The sequence below is a fragment of the Manis pentadactyla genome, chromosome 9 (assembly GCF_030020395.1).
Source record: "Manis pentadactyla isolate mManPen7 chromosome 9, mManPen7.hap1, whole genome shotgun sequence".
In the NCBI taxonomy this organism is placed as follows: Eukaryota; Metazoa; Chordata; class Mammalia; order Pholidota; family Manidae; genus Manis; species Manis pentadactyla.
In genome coordinates, this window is record NC_080027.1 from 13,249,189 (window position 1) to 13,276,576 (window position 27,388).

Genomic DNA, 27,388 nt, shown 5'->3' on the forward strand with positions numbered 1-27,388 from the left:
GGCACCGCCTTAAGAGCAGGGACGTTGTCACCCTTGTCCATCCCCCAGGCCCCCAGCCTTGCCCCAGCACCTACCATGGAAGCATGTAGTTCACATCTGAATATGTAATAAAAAAAACTACCCAAGAACAAAACCCCGGACATGGATTCACCACTGAATTTTATCAGACATTTAGAGAAGACATAATACCCATTCTCCTTAAAGTTTTCCAAAATAAAGAAGAGGAGGGAATACTCCCAAACTCATTCTATGAAGCCAACATCACTCTAATACCAAAACCAGGCAGACACCACACACAAAAAAACTACAGACCAATATCCCTGATGAACATATATGCAAAAATACTCAACAAAATATTGGCAAACCAAATTCAAAAATACATCAAGAGGATCATACACCATGATCAAGTGGGATTCATCCCAGGGATGCAAGGTTGGTACAACATTCGAAAATTCATCAACATCATCCACCACATCAACAAAAAGAAGGACAAAAACCACATGATCATCTCCACAGATGCTGAAAAAGTGTTTAACAAAATTCAACATCCATTCATGATAAAAACTCTCAGCAAAATGGGTATAGAGGGCAAGTACCTCAACATAATAAAGGCCATATATGATAAACCCACAGCCAGCATCATACTTAAAAGCGAGAAGCTGAAAGCTGTACTGCTGAGATCGGGAACAAGACAAGGATGCCCACTCTTCCCGCTTTTATTCAACATAGTTCTGGAGGTCGTCCACAGCAATTGGACAACACAAAGAAATACAAGGCATCCAGATAGGTAAGGAAGAAGCCAAACTGTCGCTGTTTGCAGATGACATGACATTGTACATAAAAACCCTAAAGACTCCACTCCAAAACTACTAGAACCAATATCTGAATTCAGCAAAGTTGCAGGATACAAAATTAATACACAGAAATCTGTTGCATTCCTATGCACTAATGATGAACTAGCAGAAAGAGAAATCAAGAAAACAATTCCATTCACAATTGCATCAAAAAGAATAAATGCCTAGGAATAAACCTAACCAAGGAAGTGAAAGACCTATACCCTGAAAACTACAGGACACTCAAGAGAAATTAAAGAGGTCACTAATAAATGGAAATTCATCCCAAGCTCTTGGCTAGGAAGAATTAATATTGTCAAAATGGCCATCCTGCCTAAAGCAATCTACAGATTCAATGCAATCCCTATCAAAATACTGACAGCATTCTTCAATGAACTACAGTAAATAGGTCTAAAATTCATGTGGAATGACAAAAGACCCCGAACAGCCAAAGCAATCCTGAGAAGGAAGAATAAAGCAGGGGGAATTATACTCACTGACTTTAATCTCTACTACAAAGCCACAGTAATCAAGACAATTTGGTACTGGCAGAAGAGACCCATAGACCAGTGGAACAAAATAGAGAGTCCAGCTATTAACCCAAGCATATATGGTCAATTAATATACGATAAAGGAGCCATGGATATACAATGGGGAAATGACAGCCTCTTCAACAGCTGGTGTTGGCAAAACTGGACAGCTACATGTAAGAGAATGAAACTGGATTACTGTCTAGTCCCAAACACAAAATTAAACTCAAAATGGATCAAAGACCTGAATGTAAGTCATGAAACCATAAAACTCTTAGAAAAAAATATAGGCAAAAATCTCTTGGACATAAACATGAGCAACTTCTTCATGAACATATCTCCCCGGGCAAGGGAAACAAAAGCCAAAATGAACAAGTGGGACTATATCAAACTAAAAAACTTTTGTACAGCAAAGGACACCATCAGTAGAACAAAAAGACATCCTACAGTATGGGAGAATATATTCATAAATGACATATCTCATAAGGGGTTGACATCCAAATTATATAAAGAGCTCATGCACCTCAACAAACAAAAAGCAAATAAGCCAATTTAAAAATGGGCAGAGGAGTTGAACAGAGACTTCTCCAAAGAAGAAATTCAGATGGCCAACAGGCACATGAAAAGATGCTCCACATCGCTAATCATCAGAGAAATGCAAATTAAAACCACAATGAGATATCACCTCATACCAGTTAGGATCACCACCATCCAAAAGACAAACAACAACAAATGTTGGCGAGGATGTGGAGAAAGGGGAACCCTTCTACACTGCTGGTGGGGATGTAACCATTGTGGAAAGCAGTATGGAGGTTCCTCAAAAAACTCAAAACAGAAATACCATTTGACCCAGGAATTCCACTCCTAGAAATTTACCCTAAGAATACAGCAGCCCAGTTTGAAAAAAACATATGCACCCCTATGCTTATCACAGAACTATTTACAATAGCCAAGATATGGAAGCAACCTAAGTGTCCATCAGTAGATGAATGGATAAAGAAGATGTGGTACATATACACAGTGGAATATTATTCAGCCCTAAGAAGAAAACAAATCGTACCATTTGCAACAACACGGATGGAGGTAGTGGTTATTGTGTTCAGTGAAATAAGCCAGGTGGAGAAAGACAAGTACCAAATGATTTCACTCATATGTGGAGCATAAGAACAAAGCAAAAACTGAAGGAACAAAACAGCAGCAGAATCACAGAACCCAAGAATGGACTAACAGTTACCAAAGGGAAAGGGACTGGGGAGGATGGGTGGGAAGGGAGGGATAAGGGGAGGGGTGAGGGGGCATTAGATCAGCACACATAATGTAGCAGGGGGAGACACAGGAAAGGCAGTATATACAGAGAAGACATGTAATGACTCTATAGCATCTTAGTATGCTGATGGACAGTGACTGTAATGGGCTATGTGGCGGGGGGGACCTGATGATGGAGGGAGTCTAGTAACCATAATGTTGCTCATGTAATTGTATATTAATGATACCCCCCCCAAAAAAAACAAGGATATAGATAGTTTGGAAATACAAGGATAGATAGAAACAAAACCAGGCAAATACTAAAAGAAAGCTTAAATAGCTATGTTCATATCAGAAAAAAAAATACATTTCAGGTTAACAGCATTTCTAGAGAGAAAGAGGGTGCTTATGTGTGATTTTTAAAATATATAACAATTTTAAATTTATTTACTTTTAAAATCAATAAGCAATAAAGATGTAAATATATACATTTGTAAGATATGTGAGGATATACATACATATATAAATGGTTAGAACCACAAAGGAAAACAAATCACAATCGTGGATTCAGTGGCGCATTTAGGCAAGGATGTCAAAGATATGAAGAATATGGTTTGCAAATTTGGCCTAGTGGACAAATATGGAGCACTACATATTTGCAGAATATGCAGAAAAGCATATACAGAACATTTTCAAATAAAGTGATCAAATTCTAGATCATAAGGCAACCCAACTTATGTCAAAAACTTAAAATTAAAAAAAAAAATTTTTTAACCACAATGCAATTCAGTGAAACACTGCCAACAAACATAAGTAGACAAACATCGTACCTAATTTGAAATTAAGAAACGTTTTATGAAATTTCTGGGTCAAAGAGAGAAAAAATACAACAGAAAGTAGAAAATAAATAATAGATTCGCGTTGTTCTGGATTTCGATCATAAGAAAATATCGTATGTCAAAATTGGGGACACAATTAACAACCCTTAAGCATTTATGACTTCAACTGCAAATATTAAAAAATAAAGGGTGGAAGTTAACGAGCTAACCTCCGCCTTATGAAGTTGTAAAAAAGCGGAGGACTTCCGGGTAGCTGAGAGCCGCTGCAGCCGCCTGGGTCCCCGTCTCCTAGTGCTTCCTCCCAAAACAAATCAGAACAAGAATGGGAAATAAAACTGCAGAAACCACATCCTCAGCTTAACCTGAAAGTAGAGAATGTCCAAGCTTCACAATAACTGTAAATAGAAAACACACCAAATCGCAGAGCGGACCTAACACGCTCGCCAGGGGGCTTCGTGAAAGAAAGACGCAGGAGGGAAGGGGGCGTTGGCCACCGCGCCCAGGGTTGATCTGGAACCTCCACCGGAAAGACGAAGTCCTCCCGCAATCTGAAAATACTAGGAAAATGTCCTGGGAGATCAGAGCGTAGAGACAGGATAGGGACTTAGCATATGGGATTTGAAGAGACAGTCTTTAAAATGCATAGCGTCTGGGAGGAAAGAAAATGGCCAAAATGCGCAAAATGTGTCCCCAGGCAACTGAGTGATGAAGGGTGAAAAATACAAAAGGGAAAAATTTAGGGTCTTATATGACAAAAAACAACCGGAGGACACACACCCCTCCCCCCGCCAAACATACAAATCCACTGAACTCCCTGGACTTTGCTATGTTGACATAAGAGTGTGCTATTGAGCCAGGAATCTATAAACCACCCCACTACAGCAATGAACAAGAGGATTAACACATCCATAGGGAACTGTTATCAGAAACCAAAATAGTCAGAAAATAGAATCCAACACACAGCAGCTGAGGATAATTCCCCCTAGAAGAAATATCAATGAATCCAAAGAAACAAAACATTCACAGAAAGTTAATCATACATTTAATCACAAAGAAATCACCAGTAAATTCAATAAAGAAGAAATATTATAAACAATATTCTGAGCATAATGTAATGAGTAATTATTAACAAAGACAAGAACAAAAGTAATTAAGTAAAAACCAGTTGGAATACATAATTTCTTAAAAATAGGACAATGAAAATACTATCAGACTCTATGAGAAATATTTAAAGCAATGGTCAGAGGAAAGTTCTAAACATTTTTATCTTTATAAACAGAAGAATGATATGAATTTCCCAGCTCAGAAAAGAAAAAACTAGAAAAAGAACAACAAAGTTAACCAAAAGAAAGCACAAAGATGGAAAGAACAAAAATAAAAGCAGAGATTAATTAAGTTGAGATTAGAAATTAGACCTGGATTTTAGGGAAAATTAACAAACTACTAGCTCACTTGTTCAAGAAAAAAGGTGGAAAAATATATATATAACAAATAAGAAATGATGAGAGGGAAAATAACCCTTGACACAAGAAATTTCTTTAAGTCTTAAGAGACTGATTTCTCGAACAGGAGACTGAGGTGCTCAGTAGACCGTCTCCCCAGTAAAACCACCATTTAACTGGACATTTTAAAAACCCAATTATTTAAGATCTGGACAGTACCTTAAGGGTATATTGAACAGATGAACAGATGCAGAAGCATTCATTGAAGCATTCTTGGAAGCAAGAGATTTCCAGCCAAGAAAACGGGGGCTCCCCCTCCCACTCCAATCCCCATCCCCCCACGGAGAGCTAAGGCTGTCAATGTCTGTCATGGAAGCTCTGCTCCGGGAAGATGCAGCAAATGAGGACCCCCCCGCCCCCCCACACACACCGCACAACCCCTACTTGAAGGGAAGAAGCTCTGCAACAGGCAGGACAGGCCTAAAACACTCGATCCCTATGGCTCATGCTCCCACTGTCTCCGTGCCAAGAGGGAACAGCCGAGAAGACCAAGGACTACTATTCACCACCCAAACCACTCTTACAGATAATGGGATGCTTTCCCTGCCCCAGTTCCCATGGTGGGGGGTGGGGGAGCAGAGGTTCCGCCCGTGTGGAAAGGCAGGCCATGAGGATGAAGAGTTCCACAGTCCCGCCTGAAGGAACTGATTTTATTTGGAACAATGCCTATTAGCATTATTGAACGCAGGGGAGATCTTGCTGGACAGCAATTAAGGGGGTACTCATAGCTCCTTGATCCTGGTAGCAAGAACTGGGGCAACCAGAAATTTAACAGAAAGAATCAAGGGAAGAGACCGGCAAGAAGAGGCCTTCTGGGACCACGGTCTACCCTGGGGGTTGGGAAGGCTGTGCACCTGTACTAGGCTGCATGGGCTTGGAGGCAATCAGGGCAGGATATGGGGCAGATCTGAAGACATTCTCCAAGCCACAAACAGACCCATCAATACAGGGCAGAAGCCTCACGATATTTCAAATTGTGTAGCTTTTAAACCTAGCATTGTTCTGACAAGGCAGGTTAACAGTGTATAAACACAACTTATTAAACAGAATACTCCGTAGATGTTTCTCCCAATGTCTCTGGCAGTCTTTGTCATTGTTCATCCCAGGGATAAAGGGTAACTAGGCTAGCAGTTCTAATGTAAAATTCTTTAGGCATATCTTAATATAGTATTTAAGTAAATGACTAATTTCTACATAATCATTGCACTGAACTGTCTTTGTTTTTTACGGTGTTTGAATAAACTCAGGTAATTCAAGACACTAGCCACTTGTGCATCAGAGTGCTTGAATTTAGTAGCTCACAGCATTATTTATGAAGGAAAATATATATAAATATGAACTTCTTCATGTTGAATGTTATTGTACTGTATTTTTAATAAAACATTACAGATCTTGTTAGGCACATGACTGTATATAATCATGTTAAATGCAAATAAAAATAAAACTGGTTCATTTTAAAAAAAAGAAGCAACAGAAGTATGGGATTAATATATAAATCAAATGTGTAATTATATCTGACTTGATTATTTTTCCTGCAATTCATGATGCGTGATCAAGACCAAAACAGTTTCTGTGGCGTGACTGCCTTTGCATTGTTCACCATGTAAGAACTTGTTCACCATGTAGGAACTTGTTCACCACGAAGGAACGTCATGCCCCAAGAGACTGGAGACAGCTGAGAATTAATGATTGTGTATTGGATTCCTACACAAAATTCTATTGTTGCTAACTAACATTTATTGGCTCAATAAATACGAGGGGTGCCCTCTCAGCACCACTCTTGCGCGGTTAAGCCTCGAGTTCCCTGGCTGGTCCTTTCAGATCTTTGACATCTCATCGTGTCTCCCCCCCTTATCTGCAGGTCAGAGGCCGGGAGGGACCGACAAGTGGCGCCCAAACAGGGACCCGAAAACTCAGAGCGGGGAAGCTCCGAAGATCATCAGTCCCGGTAAGACTCCCGGTAAAGCATACGTAGGGACAGGGTCGAGACGTCAGGGGCACTATAATGGGCCAAAACGCATCTAAAGCAGCTAAACCGGAGGATTATTTAAAGTTACTCCTTGCCCTCCTAAAAACATCAGGAGTGAAAACTTCTAAAAAGGATTTTGTTCAACTTCACAAATATATTAAAAAACATTGTTACTGGTTGCCACCACAGGGAACCCTTAAACAAGCTGATTGGGATAATGTATTAAGATATTTTTAAAAAGCTCACAGACACGGGGATGTTATCCCGGTGCCTGTTTGGTCTTTATGTAATCTGATCACTCTCGCCTTGCAACTTTTGCAAACTCCCCCACTGTCTGAAACCAAATCAGACACACACGAGTGTGAGAGAGAACTTTTAGATGATGTGGTGAAATCAAGTAAGCGGTCTTCAGCCCCACATCGGTCTGACTCCTCTTCGTCCTCCTCTTCCTCTTCCTCAGAGACTGACGACGAGAGTCCCATTCGTTCCTCTCATCGTAAAAAACCCTCAGCTCCCGTTCCTGCAGCGTCTGCCTTCACGGCAGGAATACACAAAGCCCAGAGGGAGGGTGATATAGATGCTTACCTGACACCCTTAGTGGCACCAGTTAATTTAGCTCCTTTTGGGTCAAACGAGGATCCTGATTTTCCACAAGGAGGAGTCAGAGCACTTTATACACCTATTCCTTACAAGACATTAAAAGACTTTAAACAGGCTGTTTCCTCTTATGGTACTAATTCTCCATACGTTGTGGGTCTCTTGAGAGGGTTGGCAGAACAAGAAAGGATGATCCCTCATGATTGGGATTTATTGGCTCATACTTGTCTAGACTCTTCTGATTTTTTACAATTTAAGACGTGGTGGTGTGAAGAAGCAAAAGCACAAGCTTTGAGAAATCAGCATGCCGATCCTCCAATTCTTATAACTGCTGAACAACTAGCAGGACAAGAAGATTGGCTGCAGTTACATAGACAAGCAGGGTACGATGATAGGGCAGTAACGCAAGTACGTTTGTGTTGCCTAAAAGCCTGGGAAAAAAATACAAGCAGCTGGAAAGCCTGCCTTACCATTTAGTAAACTTAAACAGGGAATTAATGAACCATATGTCGACTTTGTTGTGAGACTGCAAGATAATTTGAGAAAGACAGTAGCACACCCAGATTTGAGAGACCCGCTGTTGCAGATGTTAGCCTATGATAATGCAAATACAGAGTGTCAGAGAGTTCTTAGACCTTTAAAAGCTGCAGGGGCTAGAGTAGAAGATTATATCAAGGCCTGTGCAGATGTAGGTTCCCCTACATATCAAGCTAATTTACTAGCCACCGCTATGAAAGGAAAGTCGAGGGGAAGTTCAAACAATTTGAAATGTTTTGGTTGTGGCAAACAAGGACGTATGAAAAAGGACTGCCGATCACAAAAGAGGACAAAAGAGCGAAATTTCAAAAATAAACCACCATCTGTTTGCCCAAAATGTAAAAAAGGGAGACACTGGTCTAATGAATGTCATTCAAAATTTGATAAAGATGGTAATCCTATCAATGGGTCTCAGCCTTTAAACCTTCAACCGGGCCAGCCTCTGAAACCCTAGAAAATAATAGAGAGCCACCTTCTCCAGTTAAAAGAACATGGCATGATTTACAAGCAGCAACTAAAGGAAGTGCCGCTGTAGATCTTGCCTCTTCTCAATCTGTATATTTTACATCCATCACAAGGAGTCCAATTACTTAGTACAGGAATTTTTGACCCTTTACCAACCAATTCTGTAGGATTACTTTTGGGCCACAGCAGTTGGACATTAAAAGGATTAATAGTAAGATCTGGGGTTATTGATCAAGATTATATAGGTAAGATTAATATAATGGTGTCATCTGATAAAGAATTATATATACCTCAAGGAGAAAGAATTGCCCAATTGCTTTTACTCCCCTATCTCCCACCTTCAACAACACCCTATGAAAGGAGAAAGGGTGGATTTGGAAGTACAAATAAACAAATATGGATTAATACAAAAATCACATCTGACAGACCTCAATACAAGGTCTGTATTCAAGGCAACTCTTTTACAGGATTGTTAGACACAGGGGCTGATGTGTCTGTAATTGCTCTTAAACATCAGCCGAAAAATTAGCCCAAACAAGAAAAGCACATTCAAGTTTCAGGCTTTGGTACAGCCTCTCAAGCATGACAAAGTTCAGCTACCTTACATTGTCTAGCCCTGAGAAACAATTAGCTTTACTGAAATCTTTAATTGTTGATGTAGCACTTAGTCTCTGGGGACAAGACCTGATGCAGCAATGGCAAGCTACACTGTCTTTTGATGAACCTTCATCTTTTTCTTAGGGGTCATTGATACACGGCTGCCAGCTCCTATACCATTACAGTGGACCACCCAAACACCTGTTTGGGTAGATCAATGGCCCCTCAGTGGAGAAAACCTGGCAGCCTTACACACATTAGTTCAAGAACAGCTTCAGCTAGACAGATCAGAATTCTCCACAAGCCCGTGGAATTTCCCTGTATTTGTTATAAAAAAGAAGTCAGGAAACTGGAGACTCTTACATGACTTAAGACAAATCAATGCAGTCCTTAAACCTATGGGACCTTTACAACAAGGCCTCCCTTCTCCGGCTATGATTCCAAAGGACTGAAACATGGCTATCATTGATAGCAGACAGGGAAAAGTTTGCTTTCACCGTCCCTTCCTTAAACTTACAGTCCCCTTCAGAAAGGTTCCAGTGGAAAGTACTTCCTCAAGGAATGTTAAACAGCCCTACAGTTTGTCAAAATTATGTGCACAGGGCTCTTCAACCTGTACATAAAAAATGGTCCTCAGCTTATATCATTCATTATATGGATGATATTCTTATAGCCCTACCTAAACATCTGCCTCTTACTACTATTCTCAATGAGACTGAAGCTGAATTAAAACAATGGGGCTTCCGAATAGCCCCCGAAAAAATACAAATACAATACCCAATGAATTACTTGGGAATAAAATTCAAGAAAATTCAATAATTCCTCAGAAAATTCAGATGAGAGATCTTCTTAAAACTTTAAATAATTTTCAAAAACTATTAGGAGATATCAATTGGATCTGACCCTTATTAGGTATTCCTACTTATAAACTATAACATCTTTTCAATACCTTGAAAGGACCCCCAGATCTTAACAGTCCTAGAGACTTAACCTCAAAGGCTGAGGAAGAGCTCAAATGTATAGAACAACACATTCAAAAAGCTCAATTATCAAAAGTTGACTTACACAAACCCTTGCTTTTACTAATTTACTTTACACCCCATTCTCCCACAGGATTGCTGTCAATATGATGGTTGGCTAGAATGGATATTTTTACAGTATCAAACTAAACCCTTGTTACAACCTTACAGCGACAAAGTAGCCTCCATTATCCTCAAAGGAATTAAGACAGATGATTGGTCAAGGTCCTCACTCCATTATTCTTCCATTGTCTAAACAAAATATTATTCAAGTATTTCAAGAAAATACTCATTGGCAAATTTCACTTTCTGATTTTTTAGGAAATACTGTCATTACCTTAAGAATAAATTATTTTCCTTTTTTCAGCACCATCAATGGATCCTTCCTCAAAAAACTTCTCCTAATCCACTTTTAAATACTGTTACCTGTTTTACAGGTGGTACAAAATCTTTTAAAGTGTTTTATACAACTTGTTCTGGTTTGTCAAAAACTTTTCAAACGTCTTTTACTTCTGCACAACACAATGAGTTATACGCTGTATTGCAAGCTCTGCAAGATTTTCCAGGTCTGTTCAATATTGTTACTGACTCTGTTTATGCTGCCTTTTCTGTTCCTCTATTAGAAACTGCAACGTTGGGCACCGTACAATCCCCTATTAACACTTTAATCTCTCAGTTACAGACATGTATCCGTTAACATCTACACCCCTTCTTTATCACTCATATACGATCACATTCTAATTTACCAGGTCCTTTATCATACTATAATGATAAAGTAGACAAGATTGTTTCTTTGGTTAATTACTCACCGGCTCAACGCTATGATGACCTGACTCATGCTAGCCTCCTTTACTTTACAAAAGCGTTTTTCTCTTTCTCTATCTGAAGTTCAGAATATTTTGAATTCTTGTCGAACCTGTTCTCAAATTAATTCTCCTCATTTACAAGCTGGAACCGTTCCCAGGAGAACATGTCCTAATGCCCTATGGCAAACGGATGTTACTTTTGTTCCTGAATTTGGAACTCTCAAACATGTTCATGTTTCCATTGATACTTACTCTTCTGCTTCGTGGGCACGGCCTTAACAGGAGAATGATCTCACCAGGTTATCACTCATCTTTTACAAGCATTTGCAGTACTAGGCATTCCTGCCACCATAAAAACTGACAATGCTCCAGTTTACCTCTCCTCTATGCTAAGAAAATTCTTTCAGTTATATAATATCACTCATAAACAGGCATTCCTTATAACTCTACATGTCAAGCTCTAACTGAACATCATCATCTTACTCTTAAGCATTATTTATTAAAACAAAAAGGGTATTACTCCCCAATATGATAAAATTAACTGCAAATCAATGATGAATGCATGCTTTACATATCCTTAATTTTGATCTTTTAAAGAGTGACGGACGATCATCTATGGAAATATATTTTTCTGATAATATTTCTTTTTCTAAAACAACAGCAGTTCCTGTGCAGTGGTCTCCAATAGGTTCTTCACAATGGTATAAAGGTCATATCAAAGTGTGGGGCAAAGGGTTTGTTTGTGTTGTTACAGAGGATCAACGCCTGATTTGGCTGCCCAGAAAATGAACCAAGATATGATATGAAGAAGAACCAACATCAACATCCTCTGGAAGAGTCATTCCAGAGGATGACCATCAAAAAACTTTGACAAAGGGCTGTACGTCAGACACAGAAAACTGAAACCCATCAAAAGATAGCACCTTTGTTTTCATTCCCCATAATAGCACTTATGCATGTACATACTACACAGGCTTGGGTTATAACAGCAAGCGTAGATAGCCCCCCCTACTTAGGCCATGGTGTAGTTCTTCATTGCTTATCTACTTGCTCCACTCCTGTGGGCCCTACAGTATGGAAAAAGGATGGTGAAGAAATATATAGATAAAAGGGCAGAGGAAAACTTGGATGGTATAATGTTACTGATCAATCTGTTAGAGATAATGATCGTTATGATAGTTATAAGACAATTTTGACTCAAGAAGATACTAGCAATTATAACTGTGAGAAGTTTCAAAAGGGAACTCCTGACACGTTATATAAAAGTAGTTATGTGTATTTAAATATATCACTCATTCCAGAAAATAATTTCTCCTCACCTAACTTGTGGTTACAACTCAGAAGCCAGGGATTACACAAGTCATCTTTTTGTGTGGCAGGAGATTCCTCTATCAGTGGACTGCTGAAGAAGAATTTAGTAGGCATAGGACTTCCTCTTACGGTGTTTACTAACATATCAGGCATAAATATCACTCTTCCTCCTAAGACTCTCACTTCTGATGCTCAAAAAAATTTACCTGTTAGTACTACTATAATCACTGACTGTGTATGTATTAATTGTACTCATGTACCTTCTTATTGTAATTCTACAATCAATGAAAAATGGTCTTCTGTATATAGACTTCCAGATGGTTGGGTATTTTTGTGTAATAACAAAATGTATCAAGCCCTCTCTTCACATTATTGAGGCGTTTGTGGCGTGGGACACATTCTTCCTGCTCTAATAGATCATCCTGGAAATAATCACAAAAGACTTCCCCGAGCTCCGCTGTCTGATTGTGATGACAACTTGAAACTTTTAGATCCTGCCTCTGTTGCAATTGCAGCTGCATTTCTCCCGCCAGTTCCTGGACTTGTTGGTGGAATGCAAAAGGAGATATCTAAATTGGCTTGTGCATATAGTAAAACAACGAATTTGACTTCTTCTATATTATCTGAACTCAATCAAGAGCTAGGAGAAGTATGAGTTGCGGTGCTTCAGAATTGCACTACTGTAGACTATCTGCTGTGAAAAGAACATATGGGATGCGAACAGTTTCCAGGAATGTGTGGTTTTAATTTGTCTGATTTTTCTCAAACTATTCAAAATCAATTAGATAATATTCATCATCATATTAATAAGTTTTCACAAAATGCCTGGGTTACCTAACTGGTTTTCTCGGTTTCATTGGCTATGGCCAGTAATTGTAGGTCTGCTTTTGTTAAGTATCTGTATTCCTGTTCTGTTAATGTGTGTACATAATTTAATTAGTAGTTTGTTAAAACCTACACATGCTTACGTTACTCTACAAGAAGTTATGTCAAAGAAATAATCTCATATTTTCTTCTGTCTGCTACTTCTATAGCTTTTCTTCTTCCTTCCTAAATACAGTCCTTTCCTAGAATTCATGCCTCATACTTAAAATTACCAAGTATCATAATTCTTCCAAGTGGTAAAGATACCTCAAGACAAGTGCTGGGCATAGAAGCCACGAGGCATAAATCTGCAAAAAAGTAAAAAGTTAACCTTTTCAAAGAATATTGCTTCTCTCTCACTTACTAACTTTACATCTATCTCCCTGTATGGCCCTGGAAGATGGCTGGTTAGCCAGAGACGGGTAAGATTCCTCAAGGGAGGAACAACCTAAGACAGGCACAGTCGCAGGGGGGCTATCGCAGGGTGAGAAATTGGGGGTCAACAGAGGTGAGGCTTAGAACCTCACCCCCCCAGTTTTGAGAGAAATCTTCTGCACCCGTGGCTATTTCGTTGTCCTTGTCTCGCTCCGATCAATACCTAGTCTGTAGGCACGGGCCTGACCGCCTACACTTGCCTTCCTACTGCACTAAACTCTACTTTCCATCTTTAGTTTACATCATGAGATTTAAAAAATAGATTATGTTTTATGAAAAAGTAAACTGTGTTAAAAACTTTCTATTAGAAACTGTAATCTTTATATGTCTACCTACTACTTAAACATTTTATTAAAAAAATAAGGGGGAAATGTGGGATTAATATATAAATCAAATGTATAATCATACCTGACTTGATTATTTTTCTTGTAATTCATGATGCGTGATCAAGACCAAAACAGTTTCTGTGACATGACTGCCCTTTCATTGTTCACCACAAAGGAACGTCACGCCCCAAGAGACTGGAGACAGCTGAGAACTAATGATTGTGTGTTGGATCCCTACACAAAATGCTATTGTTGCTAACATTTATTGGCTCAATAAATATGAGGGGAGCCCTCTCAGCACCACTCTTGTGCTGTTATGCCTCAAGTCCCCTGGCTGGTCCTTTCAGATCTTCGATATCTAATCGTGTCTCCCCCCTCTTATCTGTGGGTCAGAAGCAGGGAGGGACCAACACAGAAGCAGCCTCACTAACACAGGAGCTTAAGCACAACCTCTGACCAAATACTAGCAAAACAACAGGCATCCCTGAGTCAGGGACAACTCCTGGGGTGGCCAGGATTAAAAATAAAATCAAATTATTTATAATCGCCAAGGCATGGAAGCAAGCTAAGTATCCCTCAATAGATGAATAGATAAAGAAGATGTGGTACACATATACAATGAGATATTGCTCAGCCCTAAAAAAGAAGGAAATCTTGTCATTTGCAACAACATGGATGGACCTGGAGGGTATTATGCTAAATGAAATAAGCCAGGCAGAGAAAGACAAATACTGTATGATTTCATTTACATGTGGACTCTAAAAAACAAAACAATCAAAACAGAAATAGACTCATAGACACAAAGAAGAGACTGGTGGTTGCCATGGGGGAGGGGGTTGGGGGAGTAGGAAAAAGAGGTGAAGAAGGGCAAAGACCTTAACAGATATCTCATGAAAAAAGATACATAGATGGCAAATAAGCATATGAAAAGATGTTCCACATCATATGTCATCAGGGAAATGCAAATTAACACTGAGATACCACTACATACCTATTCAAATGGCCAAAATTCAGAACACTGACAATACCACATGCTGGTGAAGCTGCAGGGCAATAGGAATTCTCACTCACTGCTGGAAGAAATGCAAAAATGGTACAGCCACTTTGGAAGACACTTTGGTGGTTTCTTATAAAACTGAACATACTCTTATCATACAGTCTAGCAATTGTGCTCCTTGGTATTTACCAAAGAAATTGAAACTTCTTTTTCCACACAAAAACCTGCACATGAGTATTTATACCAATTTCACTCATGATTGCCAAAAACAAAAAGTAACCAAGATTAACTTCAATTAAGTGAATGGATAACCAAAACGGTATATATTCATAAAATAGAATATTATTCAGTGATAAAAAGTAATGAGCTCTTGTGATGGTTAATTTTATATGTCATTTTGGCTGGGCACGGTGACCAGGTATGTGGTAAACTTTATTCTGAATGTTTCTATAAAGGTGGTTTGGATGAGATTAACATTTAAATTGGTAGACTTTGTGTAAAGCAGATTGCTCTCCATAATAAGGGTGGGCCTCATCTGATCAGTGAAAAGTCTGAACAAAAGACTCACTTCCCCAAGCAAGAGGGAATTCTGCCAGCAGACAGCCGTCAAATGTGACCTACACCCTGTATTTATAAAAACACTTATGAAAATAGGAATTTAAAGATATTCATTTACTATATATAGTATGTATAGGTATGCATCTTAACATATGTATAGATACATACAAATAGGATATATAATACATAATAAATAATTATAGCATGTTAATTACATAATTAATATTGATATATAACATTAATATATATGTGTGTATGTATATACATTATATTTTATATATAATATGTGGTCTGTATTTACTAAAAGCAGAAACACTAGAGACATTTCTGAAACAAAAACAAGGATGCCTACTATCTCTGCTACTGAACATTTTTCTAGAGGTAGTAGCCAATGCAATTAGATAAGAGAAATAAATTACAACAATAAGAAATGGAAAAATTATGTAAAACTATCACCATTTTACAGACAATGATAATACATCTATAAAACCTAAGAGAATCAATGATAAAACCAACTCAGACAATAAAATATTTGAACAAGTTGGCTAGATACAAAATTAATACATGGAAATTAATAGTCTTTATATACATAAACAATAATCAGTTAGAAGATATAGCAGAGGAACTCATTTACAACAGCAACAAAGAAGATCATTACCAAGGAATAAACGTAACAAGAAATGTTGTAAAGCCCATATGAGGAAAATTTTTAAATATTGCTGAAAGACACAAAAGAATATGTGAACAAATAAGAAGACATCCCTGTTCCTGGAATGGGGGTTCCATCAACTTTATAAAGATGTCAGTTCTTCTTAAGTTTAATTTATTAATTTAATTCAACCCCAATGAAAACATCAAGAAGCTTAAAATTAGACAACTTAATACTAAAGTTCATACTGAAAAAGTAGCCAGAAAAATACCAGGAACAACAACAGAACTAAGGATGATTTGAAAGCCGTCATCCCCCAGGGTAGTAGTCATAACCTTGTACAATCCCTCCCTACACTGTACCAGGGTTGGACCAATAAAATACACCAGAAGTGATAATATGCCAATCCTGACACTGGGTTATTAAAGAAAAGCTAAGGTTTGCATATTGGGCCTTTCTCACTTTCTCTTTCTTGGATCAATTATTCTGAAGGAAAGAATGTTGTGAGCAGTCTCACGGAGAGGCCCAGGTGGCAGGGAACGGAGGTTTCCAGCCAAGAACCAATGCCTGCCCTCAACTGTGTGAGAGAACTTACACAGTGACCCTGAAGGCTTTGGCCTTAGGTAGACTGCAGCCTTAGCTAACAGCTTGATTAGCTCAAGAGAAGCTTTGAGTCAGAGTTCTCAGCTACGCCACTGCCAGATTCTTGGAGTGCTCAGAAGCTGCTATTAAGTCAACACTGAAATACCATTCCTCGCCTATCAGATTGGCAACGCTAAACAGTAGGACCACATATTCTGTTGGTGAGGCTGGGGAGGGAAAAGACCTTCTTTTATGCTGTCAATGGAAATGCAAACTGGTACAGCCTTCTGTAGGGAAATTTAACAGTGTCTGGCAAAGCTACACATGTACTTACCTTCTGGCCCAAAGATGCCACTTCTAGGAATTTACCCTGAAGACACACCTGCAACAACATGAAAAAACATATCATTTATTTTGAGTATTATTTTTTATATTATTATTATAATTATTTGTAATTGCAAATAATTGAAACAAGCTTTACATACTATATCACACATGGGGGATGGGAGAATACATGTGGGGCATCCAGATGATGGGAGTATGATGCAGCTATAAAAAAGAATGAGGAAGATCTCTATAAACTAGTTATCAGGGAATAATCTCCCAGTGATATAATGAGTCATAAGAAATACATATTTGGTCATCAGATGACCAAATATGTATTTCCCAGGTATATTTGGTCTTCATCCACAGCTCCTGAAGACACCCCAGAGTCTTAACGGTGAGATGGGTGCTTTGTTGTGCTAATGAGAGACTTTTGGACCCTCCACCGGTGGTCAGGGGCTGGAAGTTGAATCAGCCAGTGGCCTATAATTTAGTCAATCGTGACCATGCAGTGGAGTCCTCACAAAAACCCCTGAGAAGAGCTCGTCGCTCTCTGGGATCCTGCTTCTCTGTCGGAGAGAGCTTCTGTGCTTGGGGACCGGTAGCCTCCCTGTGCCACCGAGCCAGTCCCCACCCTCCGCCAAGTAGAAGCTCCTTTACTGGGGACCTTGCCCTTTGTACCTCTTCATCTGGCTGTTAATTTATTAAACTGGTAAACATTAGTGTTTTCTTGCGTTCTGTGAACCGCTCTAGCAAGTTAATTGAACCTAAGGGGGAGGTCGTGGGAACCTCCAATCTGCACAGGTAGGTCGGAAGAACAGGGGGCTGCCGGGAGCCTGCCACCAGCGTCTGGAGTGGCGGGTGGAAGGCAGTCTTGTAGGACAGAGCCCTTAACTTGGGGAATCTGGTGCTGCCTCTGGGCAGATTGCATCAGAATTGAGTTAACCCCTGTTGGCCGTCCCTGGAGGCCGACGCGGGTTCGCGGGAAGCCGGGAACATGGCGGGGCGGCGGCCCCCGGCCCCGCCCCCCGGCCCCCGCCTCGCCGCCGCCGGACCGGGACTGCGCGGCGGCCAGTGTGCTGGCGCGGATCTCGCAGCGGGTGGACGCCCACCTGCGTCTCGTACGGGTACCGCCGATGCGGCGGCCGGGCAGGACATCAGCACCGTAATGACCATAGCTGGAATAATGTTACTTCTAAGAAGTGTTCGAGTGGCATCAAAATTTACGAGTTCTTCAGATATTCCACTAGAATTCGTAAGAAGGAATGTTAAACTACGTGGACGAGTACGTCAAATAACTGAGAATGGTTTAGAAATTGAACACATTCCCATTACTTTACCTATTATATCACTTTGGAGAAAAGAGCCATGTGTTTTGTTGGTTAAATTCCCAACTACTATGGTTCCAACTTCTTGGAAAGGAGAATTCAGCACTGTTTTGCTATCTTTTAGTGAATAAGGGTAGATATTTTAATGTGAATCTGAATGAAGAAATTTTGAGAAGAGGCCTTAGCAAAACTGTTCTTGTTAAAGGGCTAAATTATGATTCTAATATCTATTAGAAAATTCACAGCAACTTACTTAAAGCTGAATTAAAAGCCTTGAAAAAAAAGAAGGAATATGAAAGCAAGAACCTGAAAAGGAAACTTACTTGGAAAAATTCAAAGATTCCTGGAGAGAAATATGGAAAAAAGACAGTTATTTTTAAAAAATTGGATCAGATTTCAACTTGAGAAAAGAAAGTTATTATGACAAATTTAGAAGGAATTATGAAACATGGAAAGACAACATGAGTAACTACTCCTTAATATTCAAGTTCGGAGAACTTATGAGTAGCATACATTTTTGTAGAAAAGGGTAAAATATTCCAAGAGGGCTGGAGGTGATCTACTCTGAAAGGAGCAAAATATGTAAATATATAGATATTTTTCACTGAGTTGAAACAGAAATTTTGTCAGTGATCAAAGGTGCATTCTAATGGTATTTAAATATTTCAGAGGTGCTTATTATAAATATCAGAATAATTTAAACAAATTCTGATTTATGTAATATGATTTTAGGAAAAATCAAACATTCTATAAAAGGTTACCAGGTTGAAGGATGTACATGTCATGCTAATATTTGAAGAGAGAGTTTAACTATTGGCCAAATAGTGTTCTTTTAGTTATTTTGGGAAGCCATATTTAATTTTGTTTAAAAGGAGTATTTATTTTTCTAATTTTATCAGCTTTGATTGCTTATAATAAAGGACTCTTTTTATACATCAAAAAAAAAAGAATTGAGTTAAGTTCTCTGATACTCTGTGGTGTTCCAAGAATTTCTTGGTGTTATGTGTGGGAAGACCCCCCTCCACACACATACACCCACTGGAATCAGGTCCGGGAACCCAAACAGAGCTGTACTACTATTACTGCTGTGTGTCATACCATTACTGTTATTATATATGAAAGAACACATAACACTCCCATAGCAGAGTACGCTGTCCTTTGTGTAAAAATGAGAAGAGTTTAAGAAAATATACATATATCCATTCACTGAAATACAGGAAGGACAAACCAGAGCTGACGACACTAGTTCCCTATAGGATTAGGTGAGAGTGGGTAGGAAGAACCCAGGAAGGGAACCGGCATAGAAGGGGTTTGAGAAGAGGGACACTTCTCTGAGTATAGCTTTTGGGTAGTTCTGACTCTTAGGCCCATGTCAGTGTTCTACCCCGCACCCCAAACAATAAATAAGTGAAGTCAATCAGAATGTAGGAGGAACCCAAAAAGGAAAATAAACAGTAGGAAATGAATCTGGCTGTATTAAAAATGAGTGACATAATCATACTGAAGGGAACGGGGAAGAAAGACCCTCACCTAAGTCACTTTGGATAAGAGTATTTTGAATGCATACCATAGACAGAAGACAAGAGAATCAGAACACCACAGGTATTGTACTTGAATTAGTATATTTGTTTTTCAGAGTGCTATGAGTTACAAATTCTGAAACTGATGAATGTGTAAACTTGTGTTGAGCACATAAGTAATATATTATGTATAATGAGAGCCATATTTCTCACTGTCAGAGAAAGGAGTTACAAATAAAGAAAAAGGAAAGGCTAGAATGAGCCCCGTGGTGTTGGACTGGAATCAAAGGCATTATATAAACTCATGGTTTTAATATATAAATGCAGATGGATGGATCTAGAAATAATGTGCATAGGCACACAGGTATTTCCTATCCACCCACTGAGAAGTCTGGAGGCCATGACACCCGGCAGCAGTGAGCAAAGCCAATACACAGACCTCGCTTCCTAAATTTCATTCGCCAATAAAAGGGATCAGGGCTCTTTGGAGAAATGGTTCATTTCAGAGCTCGGGCAGAAAGAACACAAGATGAGTCTGGAACATCATGCGGTGGCAGAAAGGAAGGAAGTGCTCAAACAATGGTGGGGACATTTCAGGAGAGGAGCCAACCTGCAGGAGGTCCCGAGGGGCCCAGTCTGAGCAGTCAGGTAAGTGATGACAGTGTGACAGGGTTCTGCAGAGAAACAGAGCCAACAGGACATACATACACACGTGGAGCAGCCAGGGCAGAAGACTGATGTTCAAGCAGTCAGGCAGGAAGGTGAATTATTCCCTTCTCCAGCTTTGTGTTCTATTCAGGCCTGCAACGGATTGGAGGATGTCCCCTCACATTTGGGAGGGCAAACTGCTTCATTCAGTCCACTGATTCAAATGTGAATTTCTTCTAGAAACACTCTCACAGACACACCTAGAAATAATATTTAGCCAAATATTTGGGCACCCCTTGGCCCAGGGAAGTTGACCTATAAAATTAACCATCACAGATAGTAATGGATTATTACCCATGGAATAAAATAAATATCCATGAGTCTATGCTGATATAAATAAATGCATAAATGGGAGAGAGGGGACAGTTCTTTCTTCCTCATAGTAGGATTCCAATAAATAAATGTAGGAGACAATGATGGAAACAGAAAATCACCATAAGGCAAACACCACAGTAAAACCTGTTGCAGGCATGAACCACTGATGGATGCTAAGTTGTAGGTAAAGGTGTGATGAGAAACAAGGTATCTGCATAAACTCAAAGTATGTTCCCACAAGATGTGTACTCATCACCAAAGGATGAAGAGTAACTATTGTGGAGAAACCCGGCAGACAAGACCTTAACCAAGTAGTCCAAGTTAATATGAGCAGTAAGGCACCAGCATTAGGGACCAACTGGTACTCGTTGGTGTATGATTCACTGGTAACTGCAAATCACACCACTTCTGGAGGATCCTTGCCCAAAATGAATAACCTCAAAGTAATCATGACAAACCATCAGGTAAATCCAAACTGAGGGCTATTCTACAAAATGACTGTCCAGTACTCTTCACAAGTATCAAGTTCATGGAGGAAAAAAGAAATCTGAGAAATTGTCTCAGATTGGAGAAGACCAAGGAGTCATGACAGCCATGGGTGCCGGCCTCTGAGACAGCCTCCCAGGGATCCTGGATCTCAGGGAATAGGGCTGACCTTGTACCAATAGCATATGTGGAAAGAGGGTGATTTCTGAAGTTAGGTCATAAAAGACTGCGCAACTTCAGTGTTACTTTCTCCAGAAGCAGCCGGCTGCCCTGTCATGAGGCTGCTTGAGTGGCCTCATGGCATGGCAGCCGGCTGCTTCTGGAGAGACCCACATGGTGAGGAACTCAGGCTGCCGGCTGTTACATGAACACACCACCTTAAAAGCAGATCCCCTAGTCCTCATCAAGATGTCAGATGACCGCAGTCCTGGCTTCATCATGAATGCAATGTTACCAGAGACCCTGAGCAAAGAACTACCCAGCTAAGGAGCTCCCAAACCCCTGACCCACAGAAACTACGAGATAATAACTGTTTGTTGTTTGAAGCTACTAAGTTTTAGGGTAACTGTTACAAAGCAATGACTAATACAGCAACTATGCAATTTGGAATCCTGGGTTGGATCCTGGACCAGGAAAAGGACATTAATGGGACCACTGGCACAATTAAAATAAGGTCTATAGAGTAGTTAATAGAGTATTATCTCACTGTTGATTTCCTAGTTTCAATAGCCATCCTTCTATTCTTTAACATGTTGGCATTAAGAGAAGTTTGGTGAAGGGTATACAGGAACTCTCTGCACTGGTTTTGCAATTATTTGTAAGTCTAAAATCATTTCAAATAAACAGCTTTAAAAAAAACAGAGAAATATAGCTAATGAAAGTAGAAGGAACAAAATAAAAACAATTAGAGCAGAAATGAATAAAATAGAAAACATATAATGGAAAAAAACAGAAAAGTCAAAACTTGGCTCTTAGATAAGACCAATAAAATTGACAAAACCCTAGTGGGGTTTACACTCCCCAACTTCAAGCTTTACTACAAAGCCACAGTAATCAAGACAATTTGGAACTGGCACAAGAACAGACCCATAGACCAATGGAACAGACTAGAGAACTCAGATATAAACCCAAGCATATGTGGTCAATTAATATATGATAAAGGAGCCATGGACACACAATGGGGAAATGACAGCCTCTTCAACAGTTGGTGTTGGCAAAACTGGACAACTACATGCAAGAGAACGAAACTGGATTATTGTCTATACACAAAAGTAAACTCGAAATGGATCAAAGACCTGAATGTAAGTCATGAAACCATAAAACTCTTAGAAGACAACATAGGCAAAAATCTCCTGAATATAAACAAGAGCAACTTTTTTCTGAATGCATCTCCTTGAGCAAGGGAAACAAAAGAAAAATGAACACATGGGACTACATCAAACTAAAAAGCTTCTGTACAGCAAAGGACACCATCAACAGAACAAAAAGAATGGGAGAATATATTTGTAAACGACATATCCGACAAGGGGTTAACATCCAAAATATATAAAGAACTCACACACCTCAACACCCAAAAAGCAAATAACCCGATTAAAAAATGGTCAAAGGATATGAACAGACACTTCTCCAAAGAAGAAATTCAGATGGCCAATAGGCACATGAAAAGATGCTCCATATCACTAATCATCAGAGAAATGCAAATTAAAACCACAATGAGATATCATCTCACACCAGTTAGGATGACCACCATCCAAAAGAGAAACAACAACAAATGTTGGTGAGGATGTAGAGAAAGGGTAACCCTCCTATACTGCTGGTGGGAATGTAAGCTAGTTCAACCATTGTGGAAAGCCATATGGAGGTTCCTCAAAAAACTAAAAATAGAAATACCATTTGACCAGGAAATTCCACTCCTAGGAATTTACCCAGAGAATATAATTTCTGAGATTCAAAAAGACATATGCACCCCTATGTTTACTGCAGCACTATTTACAATAGCCAAGATATGGAAGCAACCTAAGTGTCCATCAGTAGATGAATGGATAAAGAAGATGTGGTACATATACACAATGGAATATTATTCAGCCATAAGAAAGAAACAAATCCTACCATTTGCAACAACATGGATGGAGTTGGAGGATATTATGCTCAGTGAAATAAGCCAGGCAGAGAAAGACAAGTACCAAATGATTTCCCTCATTTGTGGAGTATAACAATGAAGCAAAACTGAAGGAACAAAACAGCAACAGACTCACAGACTCCAAGAAGGGACTAGTGGTTACCAAAGGGGAGGGGTAAGGCAGGGTGGGTAGGGAGGGAGGGAGAAGGGGACTGAAGGGTATTATGATTGACACATATGGTGTGGGGAGAATCATGGGGAAGACAGTAGCATGGAGAAGGCAAATAGTGACTCTGTGGCATCTTACTACACTGATGGACAGTGACTGCAATGGAATATGGGGGGGGACTTGATAATATGGATGAATGTAGTAACCACATTGTTTTTTCATGTGAAACCTTCATAAGAGTGTATATCAATAATACCTTAATAAAAAAAATTGACAAACCCCTGGCAAGATCAATTTGGAATCATTTTTAAAAGAGAAGGCACAAAGTGAAAGACCTATACCAAGAAAACTACAAGACACTCTTAAGAGAAATTAAAGAGGACACTAACAAATGGAAATTCATCCCATGCTCTTGGGTAGGAAGGATTAATATCATCAAAATGGCCATCCTGCCCAAATCTACAAATTCAATGCAATCCCTATCAAAATACCAACAGCATTCTTCAATGAACTGGAACAAACAGTTCAAAAATTCATATGGAACCACCAAAGACCCCGAATAGCCAAAGCAATCCTGAGAAGGAAGAATAAAGTGAGGGGATCTCTCTCCCCAACTTCAAGCTCTACTACAAAGCCACAGTAATCAAGACAATTTGGTACTGGCACAAAAACAGACCCACAGACCAGTGGAACAGAATAGAGACTCCAGACATTAACCCAAGCATATATGGTCAATTAATATATGATAAAGGAGCCATGGACATACAATGGGGAAATGACAGCCTCTTAAACAGTTGGTGTTGGCAAAACTGGACAGTTACATGCAAGAGAATGAAACTGGATCATTGTCTAACCCCATAAACAAAAGTAAATTCGAAATGGATCAAAGACCTGAATGTAAGTCATGAAACCATAAAACTCTTAGAAGAAAACATAGGCAAAAGTCTCTTGGACATAAACATGAGTGACTTCTTCATGAACATATCTCCCCAGGCAAGGGAAACAAAAGCAAAAATGAACTAGTGGGACTATGTCAAGCTGAAAAGCTTCTGTACAGCAAAGGACACCATCAATAGAACAGAAAAGCATCCTACAGTATGGAAGAATATATTCATAAATGACATATCCGATAAGGGGTTGACATCCAAAATATATAAAGAGCTCATGCACCTCAACAAACAAAGAGCAAATAATCCAATTAAAAAATGGGCAGAGGAGCTGAACGGACAGTTCTCCAAAGAAGAAATTCAGATGGCCAACAGGCACATGAAAAGATGCTCCACATCACTAATCATCACAGAAATGCAAATTAAAACCACAATGAGATATCACCTCACACCAGTAAGGATCGCCACCATCCAAAAGACAAACAACAACAAATGCTGGCGAGGTTGTGGAGAAAGGGGAACCCTCCTACACTGCTGGTGGGAATGTAAACGAGTTCAACCATTGTGGAAAGCAGTATGGAGGTTCCTCAAAAAACTCAAAATAGAAATACCATTTGACCCAGGAATTCCACTCCTAGGAATTTACCCTAAGAATGCAGGAGCCCAATAACATGCTCCTAAATAATCAATGGATCAATGACCAAATAAAAACAGAGATCAAGGCTGTTTCACCTTGAACTCAAGGCCGCAGAATTCCTGGGGCTCGCCTGCTTCCTGGGAGTCCTCCTGCACCCCTCTGCTGCATCCCCATCCCCTCTTTCTAAAATAACTAGGTACAATACCTCACTCCTTCAACCTCCTACGCTGTACCCTTTCCAGCTCCTGTGCCCACCTGAATGCACACACCTCTGCAGGGCAGAACTGTCTCTCTGCCACGCTCTGGGTCCTCATCTGCTTACTGTCCCGTCCCCTCTGGGTTTCCCAAAGTCATCACTTCTCTACATGTTTCTTTGTTTATTTATTGTCTTTTATTGGCTGTAAGCTCCATGGTTTCGGCTATTTGACTCACTAACACGTCCTTACCCTTGGAACAATGCCTGGCTCACAGTGGGCACTCAATAAATACTTGTTGGATTGGTAAACAACCAAATCAATGGGAGGAGGGAGACTCCATGCATTTAATGGGAAGGAGGCAGGAGGAAAGGCGTGTGCCCTAAATTTCTTGCACTGGGCAGAAGGCTCATGAGGGCAGAAGTGTCTTTTCACTCCCCCTAAATCCCCAGCACCCAGCCCCGTGCCTGGCACACAACAGCTCCTGTAAAAGTGTGTTGATTGGCTGGGTGCCTGCTGATTGCCCAAGCCAGCACCTTATTGCTCCCAGTACCTTTTTCCATCTGTACTAGACTGGGTGAAAGGTGCTTTCCCTGGACCTGCCCTCAGCCCACCTCTGTATTCTATGTCCCTTTCACATATGCCCACAGTGGCCTGGGTTAAGAGTCCTGACATGGCCTCATACATGGCTGCCTGCCCCCTGCCTGCAATGGGCAGAAACTTCCTGTCCCTTCTCTGGCCTCAGAGGACATCCAGGTTGTCTAGCCTAGTGTTATGTTGTGAGTGGTCCAAAAATCCCACCTCTAAGCCTATGACATAGTTGGTGCTCAGTAAAAATGTGCTGGATGTTAGTTAAAAGAATGTTGACATTCATTCTGACAGAACAGTAATTTGGACTATATTGTGTTTACTCATTCATTCATTCATTCCACAAATGTTCACTGTAGCATTGACCCTTAGGCTTACATCTTTGGGCTCATGTATGCATTCTTAAGTAGCACAGACTCCTTAAAACGAAAGGTTTAGGTCAAAATGTATATTCACTTACAACAATTTTATGCATCAATTTCATTGAGGTATAATTAATATACAGTAAGATTTACCAATTTTAAATATACACTTTGGTGTGCTTAACAAATGTGTATAGTCTTGTAACTGCTAACATTGTCATGATGTAGAATGCAGAATGCTGCATTGTTCTGTTAAATAAATTTTCTCGTGCCACCCAAAAGGTTTGCTTGTGCCACTATGCAATCTCTTCCCCCACCCCCTGACCCTAGAACCACTTGAGATGCTATCACTAATGTGGAAATATCTATTTTCATTTCTCTTAGGTAATCTAAAATGGGATTGCTAGGTCATATGGTAAATGTATGTTTAACTTTATAAGAAACTACCAAACTGTTTCCCAGCATGGATATACCGTTTTGCTTTCCCACCAACAATATTTGAGAGTTCTAGGTGCTCCATATCCTTGTCACTACTTGATGTGGTCAGTCTTTCAAAGTTTAGCCATTCTAGTGTTGTAGTACCCTCTTGCTTTCATTTGCATTTATCTAATGATTAATGGTGTTGAGCATCTTTTCAGGGGATTATTAGCCATCCTGCTACTTTTTTGATAAAATGTCTGTACAAATTTTTTGCCAATTTCTGTATTAGCTTTTATATCTTCTTCTTCTTGAGTTGTAAGAATTCTTTATGTACTCTAGGTATGAGTCTTTTGCCAGAAACATATGTTTTACAAATATTTCCTCCCAAATTGTGCTCTTAACTTTTCATTTTCTTAATTGTGGCTTTTGAACAGCAAAAGTGTAATTTTGATTAAGTTCAGTTTGCCAATGTTCTCCTTTGATAGTTCATGTTATTTGTGTCCTATTTAAAAATTTTTTGCCTAACTTAACATCACTAAGATTTTTTTCCTATGTTTTCTTCTAAAAGTTTTATAGTTCTAGGTTTTCTATCTAGGTCTATGCTACATCTCAAGTTAAGTTTTATACGTGATACAAGGTAGGGGGTGAGTTTTTGTTTTGTTTTTGCACA

General features: G+C 39.5%; 1 protein-coding gene and 1 pseudogene across 2 annotated transcripts in view; one reads left to right on the forward strand and one right to left on the reverse strand.

The window, feature by feature from the left end:
• The window catches only part of SPDYC (speedy/RINGO cell cycle regulator family member C), a 40,420-nt gene that overhangs the window by 9,846 nt on the left and 3,186 nt on the right, over positions 1-27,388 (reverse strand). Inside the window, exons 2-3 of one of the 2 annotated variants that reach the window (XM_036928502.2) lie at positions 16,996-17,043; positions 14,867-14,948 (exon numbers count right to left, since the gene is read on the reverse strand). The gene's annotated coding sequence lies outside the window, so the exon portion shown is untranslated. The remainder of the gene's footprint in view (positions 1-14,866; positions 14,949-16,995; positions 17,044-27,388) is intronic. The other variant, XM_036928513.2, reaches the window with a different exon arrangement.
• Positions 18,018-19,348, forward strand: LOC118933780 (protein C3orf33-like; annotated as a pseudogene).